The sequence below is a fragment of the Asparagus officinalis genome, chromosome 1 (genome assembly GCF_001876935.1).
Source record: "Asparagus officinalis chromosome 1, Aspof.V1, whole genome shotgun sequence".
Lineage (NCBI taxonomy): Eukaryota > Viridiplantae > Streptophyta > Magnoliopsida > Asparagales > Asparagaceae > Asparagus > Asparagus officinalis.
This window is the reverse complement of record NC_033794.1, coordinates 115,565,723-115,578,329: the sequence shown is the minus strand read 5'-3', so window position 1 is coordinate 115,578,329 and position 12,607 is coordinate 115,565,723.

Below are 12,607 nucleotides of genomic sequence, written 5' to 3'. Positions count from 1 at the left end.
CGAGATTTTTCATAAATCAACGATATCTTTACACATAAAATATTCTCCCAAAACACTCAGTTATGCGTCTAACAACTAATACCTACAATTTTATCAGCCTCGTAGCTGATAAGAATGAAATAAAGAACCTTCGAATTCAGAGCAATGCACGCCTCGTAGAAATGAATATAGCATTCCCCAATCTATCAATCTGAAATGGCGTACGTTAGCTGAAGGGCCTCCACAATTCACAACACTTACGCCTCGTCTGGTACGCGGGACTGGACTCAAATAAGAATGGAATGGAAAAAAGAATGGAATGAAATTAATGTGAGAATAGAATAGTCATTCTCATTCTCACGTTTGAGTGTAATTTATAAAATAAAGTGGGAATAGACGTATTTTAAAACTGTATATTTCATTGATTCTTATTTAAGTGGAAATGTTCATTCCCTATCATTTTATTGGGAATGCTCATTCCCAAATAAAGTGAGAATTGATGATAAGTGAGAATGGGCATTCCAACTTCAAAAAAGAAAGATGTGTTTGATAGGAAGAAATGAGAAATGAGAAATGAGAAATGAGAATGATCATTCTATTCCACCACATTCCCACGTACCAAACGAGGCCTTAGCGGTCCAAGATCACATCGTCAAGGTGGAGGTTAGTGTTCATAGCATGGGCGTCCATCAAAGTTGCGTAACTAGTTTTTCACATTCATGTTTTTAATATATAACTAGGATTTATGCACGTGCAATGCACGTGATTAAATATTATGATTAAGTATTTTTGACTTATTTCTTCACGTGATTAAATATTATGATTAAGTATTTTTGACTTATTTCTTTACTAAAATTTGTTTCTCAGTTCCACTTTGATTGTTTCTTTACTAAAATTTGTTTCTCAGTTCCACTTTGATTGTTTTTCTCACTTATGTTTTCAAACTTTACTATTCTGATTATTTTTTTAATGTTTGTTTGAATGGGCTACAACAAATTTAAAATTGTTATGTAATAATTGAATTGACAATAAATAACTATAATCTAAAGCCAATTTGAATTTTCGCGTTATTTAGATCAGCATGAAACCAAGCTTGACTTAAGAAGGCATAATATTGTGAAAGTGAAAAACACTTGAAAAGATAATGTTATAAAAGAAGGATGAATAATTAAAGCCAATAAGACAAGATTATTAATTAAAAGTGGGCTAGAATGAAACTAAACAGAATATAAATTTTGTTGCTAATCACTGATAGACTTTAGAAAAAAATCATAAAATATATAAAGATTATTGCTAACTCTATTACACTTTTATATGATAAAAGTATCCACATAACCATATAAAAATTTAAAAGAGTTCATGAAAATCACTTCTAAAGATACCTGATTTTACTAAAAAAAATTAAGCTATTTTTAAAAATATTAAATAATTTTAATTTGTGTTGTATTTATAAAGAGCCTTGATGGTGATGCTTTTGTTTTAGCAGCTTGTTCTAAATGAGCCATGCATATTAGCTTTCAAGTGTAATATTTTTTCTTTATTGTGTTATATGGATGTCTGCTTGGTTTGCTTATCTATTTCTTATTTCTTCAATAAGTTGATATATTATTAACATAATTTACGATGACATGCATATCTTTCATACAAATTGATATATTATTAACATAATTTACGATGACATGCATATCTTTCATACAAATTTGAGACATGTATAAGATGAATTTTATATTTAGTGGCCTTTAATAAGAATTTTAGTTGTAAAATATGTAACCTTCATATTTAAAGATCTTGAAATCTGACAGTACTATTACATTATTATCTTTTATCGTGTTCTTAAAAATTAATCTTTCGTTGGTAGTCATATCCCCAAATAAGGATACTTGCAGAGTCGTGCCACTATATAGAGAAAAGAAAAATATTAATTTTAATTTTTTTTACTTACACTATGGTAACTAAGTATCATGTTCATATTTTTGTCCATTATAATTAATTTTCTCATCTTATCTAGTTTATTATATCTCACAATGCAGTTGATCAATGGCTTCACTTTACTTTTTATTGCAAGATTATTTATATAAAATTTTATATTAAGTTTAGGACTCCTTTAGTATTTTTAGAATAAAGTATGAAAATTTATAAGTACTTACTAGTTTTTCTTGTACTTTTCATGAATAATGTTTTTTAATTAGGACATAATTGTTCAATATGTTCTTCAAGAAGAACTCGGTTAGTGCTTCTTTACTCGATATGCTTTTTATCAATGTCAATTCAGATGATTCATGAATTATTCTGAATTTTGAGTTTATTTCCTTTACTTCTCCATTTGAAATGAAAATAATTTAGTTCTTTTAAAGGATATCTCTAAACTTTCTGATAGTTTCTCCATGCATAAGTCCTTGTATTTTTTTTTACTTTATAAATAAATATTATCAGCATTAGAGATAAATGTTTATACATTATAATCAATTAATGCTAACCTATTATATCTTAATATAATAATATCTAGAGATAAATGTTTATACATTATAATCAATTAATGCTAACCTATTATATCTTAATATAATAATATCAAACATTTCCTCTTTTCTTTGCTCAATTAATGCTAACCTATTATATCTTAATATAATAATATCAAACATTTCCTCTTTTCTTTGCCAAATTTTAGCTTTTTGTGATTTAAACTTTTGAAGGTGTGTTTTGCAATTTTTAAACTTTGATAGTATTTTATGAAAATTTTAAAGTTTAAGTTGGGCACTTATAATTTTTATGTTTCATGTATTGGTGATAAGTTTTTAAATATTAGAATATTTCTCGTAACTCTAAAAATTTGAAGGTGTTTTTATAATTACTAAAATTTTGGGTTGTTTTAAAAAAAAATTAAATTTGTAACAATCTGCTGATAATTTCTAAACTTTATATGTACTAGTTATTAAGTTCTAAAATTTTAGAATTTTTTTTTACTAATTTTAAATTTCTATGTGCCCAATGGTAATCCTAGAATCCATCTATGTTGTTTCTAAGTTTTGAAATCTCTGAATTTTAGAATATTTTTTTGTAATTTAAACATGGCTAAATGGCACTTATATACCATATTGTTTTGCTCTTGTAGTAGTTATATACCCTAAGTTACAAAACATAGCAAAAAAATACTCTTGAGTTGGTAACTGTTTAAATTTAGCTAACAGTATTAAAAAATACATGAAAAGATAATAATGCCCCTCCTTAAGAATTAACCCCCAAACATAGTGAAAGCTCTTATTTTCTACTGTTATCCATATTAAAGAGGAAGAAGAAGTTGGAGGCCACAAAAAGAAGAAGATAATGATGAAAATAATCTAATTTGCACGGGGGGTGGGGGGTAGGTAATACAGTAAATAATACAATAAATGAGGATAAGAAGTATTAAAGTTGGTCATAGGTCCAGCACGTGGGAATATTCCAGAGAATATTCTCAGAGAATATTCTCACAGCTGGTTAACAGAATGTACCAACTTGCAAATTTTTACCAACTCAGGGTATTTTTTTACTATATTTTGTAACTTAGGGTATATAACTGCTTCAAGAGCGAAACACATAGGGTATATAAATTTAATTTAGCCTTTAAACTTTTGAGGTTGTTTCTACAACATAGGGTATATAAATTTAATTTAGCCTTTAAACTTTTGAGGTTGTTTCTACAATTTTTAAAATGTTGAGGGTGTTAATTACAAGTTTTCAGTTTTTTAGATATCATGTTTGTTTTTAAGTTTTAAAAAGTCAAGGTGTTTTGTATAATTTTAAACTTTTAAGGCTATTATATGCAAATTTTGAAACTTTTGGGGTTTTTTTATAATACTTCATGTATTATAATATGTTATCTATGTATAATTTCTTAATCTTATTTTTTCTATAATTTTGAGTTATAGGTAGTTCATTTGAAGTTAATATAGGATATAATTAGTATTTGGATAGATTAAGATTTAAGTTAAATATTAAAAATAACTTTTTTTTATTGTTGACCTATAGATAGTTCATGTGGAATTAGATAAGATATAATTAAAATTAGAATAGATTAGGATAACAATATAATATTCAAAAAAAACTAAGGGTAATACTGACCATAGAAAGATTTTCCCGAACTCATGCTTTTAAAAGGAAATATGATAATAATATAAAACCAATGGATGAGTTGACAAGCCTCTGAGCAAATAATCCAAGAGGAAGAGGCAGTTTTTGGGAGCTCCTGGTGGTGAGCAGGGACGTGGGGGAGGTTGCCAATTTTAGAGAGGGAGAGGGAAACATGGAGCTTGTTTAGGTAAGTTTTTCAAAAAAATTGGACTTTTTTAGATGGTGGGGGCTGTGTGGGTTTAGTTAGTGTTATTTCCATTTAAAACCTAAAAGGAAGGTATTTTCTGCGATAAATGATGTGGTTAATTGAATTCGTGACTTACAAGGGGTACAAAATATCTCCCCCGTCTAGTAGATAATCAACTGTTATTATTAAATGTAATAGTCACTTCATTACTTTTTTGAAGCGGAGATAGGCCTGTCCATCCGGGCCGGGCAAAACCGAAGCCCGGACCCGGACCCGGGTACCCTGGCCCGGGCCCGGGCTGGCCCGGATTTTCTTTAATTTTTTTTATTTTTTATCAAAATTTTTAAATTTTATTTAAATTTTAAATTATACAAAAAAGACAATAAAAATTAATAAAAATAATAATTTTATTAATCACTTATAATGACATAAATTACAAATAAAAAATGATAAAAACAAATTCTTTATTAATAATTAATAAATCATTTATAAATTACAAATACAAATTTATTTTGGAATTCATCGTATCACAATAGATAAGTACATCCCAACTAGGTTGGCACCTACTCACCTATATCACTATCATTTGTAACTATTTCCAAAATAATTATTTACAAATTTTAAGCTAAGATATAAAAATTATAATTTATTCTTTATATCTATCTGCTAGTCCAAATTCTTCAAATTTATCTTTAATTCCAGCCATCCGATCGATACCTTGCGTTCGCTTCTCGTACCTCCACCGATCTTGTAAGCACATCACCGCTTGTACAGTATACGAATCTAAGCATGTCCTGTGGTCGTCGATCAAACGTCCTACTGTGCTGAAGGCGGATTCTGAAGCTACCGTCAAAACCTGCACTGTTAGTAAGTCACGAACCATGGTGGAAAGTATAGGATATGAAACTGATCCATATACTTTCCACCATTACAAAATATCTAAAGCATTTCCTTGACATTTAACTAAAGAAGCAGATAAATATTCATCTATTTCAGAAACCTCCAATGATGACGATCCAAGTCCAGATCCACCAGTTAGCTCAACTACCATTGCATACCTATCAAAACTTACACTTTTACCTCGGAATGAACTCGAAGAAACCGAAGCTGTAGACTGTTGTGTAGCTACACCATGTCTAGCTGCATACTCATCATATAAGGTTTGAAAATAATTTCTAATAGCTAAATGATGAGTAGTAGCAGTAAGGGTGGTTCCATCATCTAAGTCTATAATCTGATTACCATACAATGATTGTAACAAATTTCGAAGACTAATATCCTTCAAGCATGGATCAATAAGAACCCCCAAACCAAAAATATGAGGAATAGGCCTAAAGTACTTATTAAATTTGCTCTCCATTTGAAAAATCATAGGTCCAAAAGTATCATCCATACGATATTTCTCAAATTTTTTTTGAATATTTAAAATTTTTAAAGCAGCTAAAGTAATGGTTAGATAATAACAGCCAGATAATAACATTGTAGCATCATAAAAAACTTGTAACATTTTATTTAAATTACATATAATTGTCCATTCATCTTCAGTTATTCTATAAGTGCTACCAGAACTAGAAGCATAATAGTTTATAAAATCAGTTATAATGTCTTTATATTCTATTGCTACACTTAACATTGCATATGTGGAATTCCACCTATGCTCAACATCTTTTGGAATTAGTCTGAGCTTTACGTTTTTTTCTTTTATAAAATTATTTTCATCTTTTAAGTCTTTATTCAGAAGCATTATGCATATAAGCAACTGTTCTAACCTTTTCTATCATGTGTTTAATTTCAGTAAATCCACTTTGAACAATTAAATTTAAAATATGACAGATACACCTAATATGAAAAAGATAACCATGACATGGTAATGACAGAGTTGATCTGATAAAATCAACAACTACATTGTTATTACTTGCATTATCTAGTGAAAGAGAAAATATTCTTTCTGAAATTTCTAATTTCATAAGTTCTTCAATTATTAAATTTGTAACATTAGCACCAGTATGTGACTCTTCTATTGCAATAAAAGAAACAACTCTTTTAAACATTTGCCAATTTTCATCAATCAAGTGTGTTGTGATACATAAATATCCAGTTTGTGCTCTAGATGTCCAAATATCAGAACTTAAAAAAAAATTACAGTTTACATTTTTAAAATAAGAAATTATTTTTTCTTGTTCTTTCTGATAATATTTTAAAATATCACGTTGACAGGTTTGACGAGAAAATTTTTTAAATACAGGATAAAAACCATCTCTAAACATATCTTCAAATTCATCATCTTCTACTAATTTAAAAGGAAGGTTTTTAAGAATGATAAACCTGATTATGTATTTTCTGACTCTGGCAGCGTCATAGTTCTAACTACCGAGACTACTAGAAGAGGAGGATTGAGAAATCATAGATTGTCGGATATCACCTTGAGGAGTCTGGCATTTGTTGTGTTTATCTAAATGACGTTTGAGGTGGTTGGTGCCGCTCTTATGATGAGCTTAAAAAAATCTTGCCGCACAAGGCACACTTAGCCTTCTGGGTGAGGATCCTACCGTGTTCATCCTTGGTGACGTCGATCTTCTCATAAAAATTCCACACATCGGATCTTGGTCTTTTAGGAGCTCTTGGTGCAGATTCGTCGCCACCGGATTCGGGATTAACTTCGGTAGGAGTAGACCCAGTAGGAGGACTCATTTCAGGATCGGGAGATAGGTTTTGCTCTTTATAATCAGATCTGGAAGCCATTTGATAAAATGATTAGAAAGTATAAGAGAGTATAAGAGTATAAGAGAGAAGTAGATGAGTTTTGGTGTGAAGAAAACAAATGAAAACCCCCTCTTATTTATAGAACCAGCCCCCTAGGTAAATGACCAAAATAACCTCACAAAATAGCCGTTTTTTGACCGTTTTTGGGGGCAAAACGGTCAAATGGCCAAATCTGACCGGGCCGGGCGGCCACAACGGCCGTCAGCTTTCATCGACCTTGTAGACGCGCTCGGCCCGCGCCCGGATGTTTTGGCACACGGTCACGGAAGTGCACCGTTGTGCGCCGTCCGCACCAGGCCTGGCCCCCTTTTTTGGGCAACGATCACTAGTGTAGACGCGTTGCCACCGAGCCGGGCTCCGGGCCCGGGCTGCCCGGCCCGGATTGTTGCCCGGCACCGGCCCTGTTCCGGGCCGGGCGTCGCTGAGGCAGCCCGGATTTCCGGGCCGAGGCCGGACCCGGGCCGGCAGGCTTTTTGGACAGGCCTAAGCGGAGATGATGCAAACCCTTTCTTTATTAACAATAATAGATTTAATTTATAACTAACCCCTTTTATTAATATGTAATTATGCATGATGATAAGTTACTATTTGTGTATGCATAGAAGCCCTCTTGTAAACACATATTTACAAATTGATATAATTAACCCCTTTTTTGGATGCCTACTAAAATAACATATAATATAGACTTATTTTGAGAAACTATGGATATTACATACTTTACCCATGAAAAAAAAGGATTTGTCCTCAAAACCTTAATATATTTGCATATTCAAGCAATGGAGATGCTTTTCCTCCATCTTATTCTTGTGCTCCCAAGAGCAGCAATGATTTATTTTTTTCCCCACAGAAATCTTTACTAGACAAAATAATCCTCAACCATCATGTTCAGTTCTCTCAGTTTGAGACTCCATATCTTTGTACACGTCATATTTGCTCTGATCTTAAAAGAATCATCATAGCTTAAACTTTAAAATATGACTGGCTTACAAATATGGATTTCTTCAACATTGATATACAGACGACCTACGTTATCTCATGACAGAAAATATTATATCTCCCACTCCAAACCAAATTAAAGATTTACACCTGAGCAACAATCTTTCCCCCACCTATTACCAATAATAGATATCTAACTATCCTGCTAGAAAGTTTGCATCCAGTACCGAATCTATAACTATTATTATAATCAAATATTAATAAAGATAAATATTATTTTCAACTACGTTGCAAGTGTTAAGAATAAGCAAAAAAAAAAAAAAAAAAAAAAAAAAAAAAAAAAAAAAAAAAAAAAAGAAAAAAAAAGAAACCACCCTTATTTATATAGTCATCATAAATTATCAATCAATTTGCATGTGACAATATAATGCTCAAACTCAATTTTTGTTTCAAAAGCATTATATAGCTTCTTCAAAATCTTTAAAATATTATCTAAAAAAATTATGTCTAGACCCCAAATTAAGAATCCTCATATGACCAAGTCTACTGACTTTTTTGGCCTTGTGTTTTGGCCTTTTGATCAAGTTCTCGTGTAAAAATGCCCATCTCCAACCCATATTTTTGTCACATTCCTAAAATACTCCTTATCTTCTTCCTCCTCTCCTCTTGTATTCTCTCTCTTTCTCCACTCCACCTCTTCTCTTCCTCTCTTCTCCCCTACCATCGTACTTCTCCCTTCTCCTCCATTCCACCTCCGCTCGATCTCCTCCGTTTTCTGCTCATCATCCTCCCTTTTCACCTCTTCATCCAACTTTATTCTCCTCGCTTCTCTTTCGTTCATTCTTACTCCATCATTGTTTTTTTTTCCGTCTCCCCCATACTTCTCCCTCCGCTCATCCATCTTCATCTTCTCTCCTCTAACCCATATCCAATCATCTTTCTTCCCTCCCTCCTCTTTCATTTTATTTTCAGTCTTCTCTTTCTTCCTCCATTTTTATTTTCTCGTTCTTTCATAATTGTTGTCTTATCTCCTAAAGCCGTATTAGTTGGATAAAATAACCATTTTCTAAAGTCACACCGAAGTTAATACTTACCATATAAAGTTAATATCTAAACCTTATAGTTAACGTCTAATAATTAAAATTGATATAATGTCTAAAGTTAACAGTGTTAAAGTTAACATCTAATAATGAAAGTTAACACTGAGGTCTAAGGTTTACATATGATGTACAAAGTTAACGTCCAACTTTTGAAATTAGTATAAAAATTATAAAATTGTCAAATGTTAACTTTAGACCTCACGTGTTTGCTTTAACTGTTATAACGTAATTGTAAATCTTATATAGATTAACTTTACTTGTTAATTATTAACTTTGATGTGATTTTAAAAGATGATCACTTTAGCCAAAGGAGATGATTCATGAGATTTTTGAAAATTAGAGCAACTTCATAAAAACTAAAAATTATAAATAGCACCCTAAAATTATAAAATTACAAATAGCATCCTAAAAGTTTAAAATATTGTAAACAGACCCTTTAGATTAGAAAAGTAAAAATAAGCCCCAAGAAAATTACAAGAAATACACAAAAATTATAAAAAGTATGATCAAACCCTAAAAATAAAAATTTAGAAACAACCACCTTTAAAGTTCAAAAATTACATCTTGAAATTTTTAATAATTACAACAAAACTCTAAAATTATAAACATCTTGTATTTGGTGTTTTTGGCCAAAAATTATTGGGGGTTAAGTGAAAAAAAAATATAAAATTTATTGGCTTATTAGGGTGTATTTTGGTCATTTGACTATATATGAACTAATGATTGAAATGTTCAATATGTATGTTGTTATAGTCTAGAAAATCGACAAGTGCTAATCTCTACTGGAAAGCCAACACGTGTCCACCCCCATGCTTAATCATATCTATCTAGAAACCAATTAACAACCCGAGTTGTATCTGCGGTCAACCATATGGTACAACAACTTGCGTAGCCGGGTCAAAAGGCGGTATTCATCGGTCATCTCACCCGATCGACCCCATGAACAACCCATATTTGGCCTACTATGTCAGCTGACAACTTGCGTAGTTGAGTCACAAGGCGGTGCTTCTCGGTCCCTTAACGAAACAAATAGAGAGACGACAGTTACCTCGAACCTCTTGCTAGTCGACTGCTCTCGCATTAACTGTTCTGACAAAATCATCATTACTCTAGCCCCTATAGCCTCTATGACTCATCGGACCTAGTGAGTTCCAAACACATGATGTCATTCCCTCATTTAATAACCAGATGACTTACCTTCTTCTGTGGCCGGCACCTGGAAGGTATCTGTCGATTCAGCAGCCTGCCTGGACTCGGCCACATTTACCTTTTATCCTTCCAATCTGCTACAAAAGGGAGCAACACTACACGAGGTAGAGGGGCTGGAGGAGGTAACTCTGAAACTTTGCATTTATTCCCGTACTTATTTTATACTCCCACACAAGCTCAGACATTTGATCGTCGGATGAACAACTGGAGAACCCAACTCCGGCCTCTCACGAGTATTTTGTGTGCAGGGAAGAACAACGATCTATGGGATCAACCGTCTGAAGGAGTTTGAGGATCCCAATTCTACTTTAATTTGCAAATAAAACCCTTGTTTGATAGCAGACATCAACATGCGTATATCACAAATCGATCCTTTAACTCATGATATTTTATGTTGCACTTCTTATACCACTAGAAATAAATCACATATTTAAACATAGGTCCACATGCATTGAAAGTCTCAGTATGGCTTTTTACCAGAATTTTTGGGATGTTATCAGAAATGACTTGGTCAGCTTGATGATTCATTTACATCAGAATCCTTCTAGCTTATGTAGGATGAATAAAGTCTTCATCACTCTTATTCCCAAAATCAAAGGAAGTGTCCTAGTCAAAGATTTCCGGCCAATCAGTCTTATCAACTGCATCTTCAAAATTTTTTCCAAGATAGTTGCGAACAGGTTGGCTTCTTTTCTTCCTAATTTGGTATCATCTACCCAATCAGCTTTTCAGTCAGGAAAATCAACTCTTGATTCTATTGTGATGGCTAATGAGATGATTCATTACTGTTCGAAAAGGAAGAGTGAAGTAGCTATGCTTAAGATTGATTTCACAAAAGCCTTTGACTCCATCAACTGGAATTTTCTCCTTAATCTGCTCAAAGCCAGAGGTTTTGGAAATAGGTGGTGCACATGGATATATCACATAATCTCTTCTTCTCAGTGTTCTGTTAAAGTTAATGGACATCCTTCTAAATTCTTTTCTTGTAAGAGGGGTCTAAAGCAAGGAGATCCTTTATCTCCAATGCTTTTCAATATAGCAGTTGATGTTTTAAATAAAATGATTCACAACAATATTGGAGAGGGTCTTTTGTCAAATCTCAATATAAAGTTACCTCTTAATCAGTTGAGAATTCTCCAATTTGCAGATGATACTCTTCTCTTCGTCAAAAGCTCTTGCAAGGACATTTCAGTGTTGAAAACTATTCTTTATCTCTTTGAGGAGGTCTCAGGTCTGGCTATAAACTACTCTAAGTCCTCCATTGTCTACTTTGGTAAAAATCCCATGAAAAAACATATTCTTTCAAATTCTCTTGGATGCAAAGTAGACTCTCTTCCTATTAAATATCTAGGTTTGCCTCTCAAGTATGGTAAGCTGACCAAATCTGAATGGCAACCTATTTTTGATAATCTTCATAAAAAACTTGCATCTTGGAAGAGGAATTTCTTGTCTTATGGAGGGAAATTAGTTCTTCTTAATTCTGTGCTTTCTTCAATCCCTTTATATTTCATGTCCTTCTACAAATTGCCAATTTGGGTGACAAAAAAAATTGATAAAATCAGAAAAGGCTTTCTTTGGACAGGATCTGATAAAGCAAGTGGCTTCAAGTGTCTAGTCAGCTGGAGAAAAGTTTGTTTAAGCAAATCAGAAGGAGGATTAGGAGTTAAGGATATCCGTCTATTTAAAATTGCCTTGCTATCTAAGTGGCTTTGGAGATGTCTTGATCATCATTCAATTACTGGAAATTTCCTTCGTCAACTGTATTGTAACAGAGGTCAATCCCTTCAAATGACAATTTCAGGAGCATCAAATTCCCATTTCTGGAATGCCATCTTATCCTTTAAGCATGAGTTTCTTCATAATATATTGTGGTCTTTGGGTCTAGGTGACACAATCAGATTTTGGGAAGATAAGTGGATTGGTTTCAATTCCATAGCCAGTCTTTATCCTTCTATTTATAAGCTAGCTCTATCTCCAAATGTTACTATCGCTAGTCAAGGATTTCTGAGAGATTCAATTTGGCATTGGAGACCTATCATGAGAAGATGTATCTCTTCTTCTACTCAAATGGAGAAAGATAATCTAATGAATTTTTTAATGGAGTTTCAAATTTCTGTTTCTCCAGATAGTCCTAGATGGCTGCTTACAAGCTCTGGTATTTTCACAGTCAAGTCCTTTTATCAGTTTCTAAACCAAAGAGGTATCCTATCACCTCATTTCAAAGTTACTTGGAAGACCAAAACCCCATCTAGAATCAGTTTCTTTATCTGGCTACTATGCAGAAACAAACTCCATACCAAGGACAATCTTTTATCTAAAGGTTGGA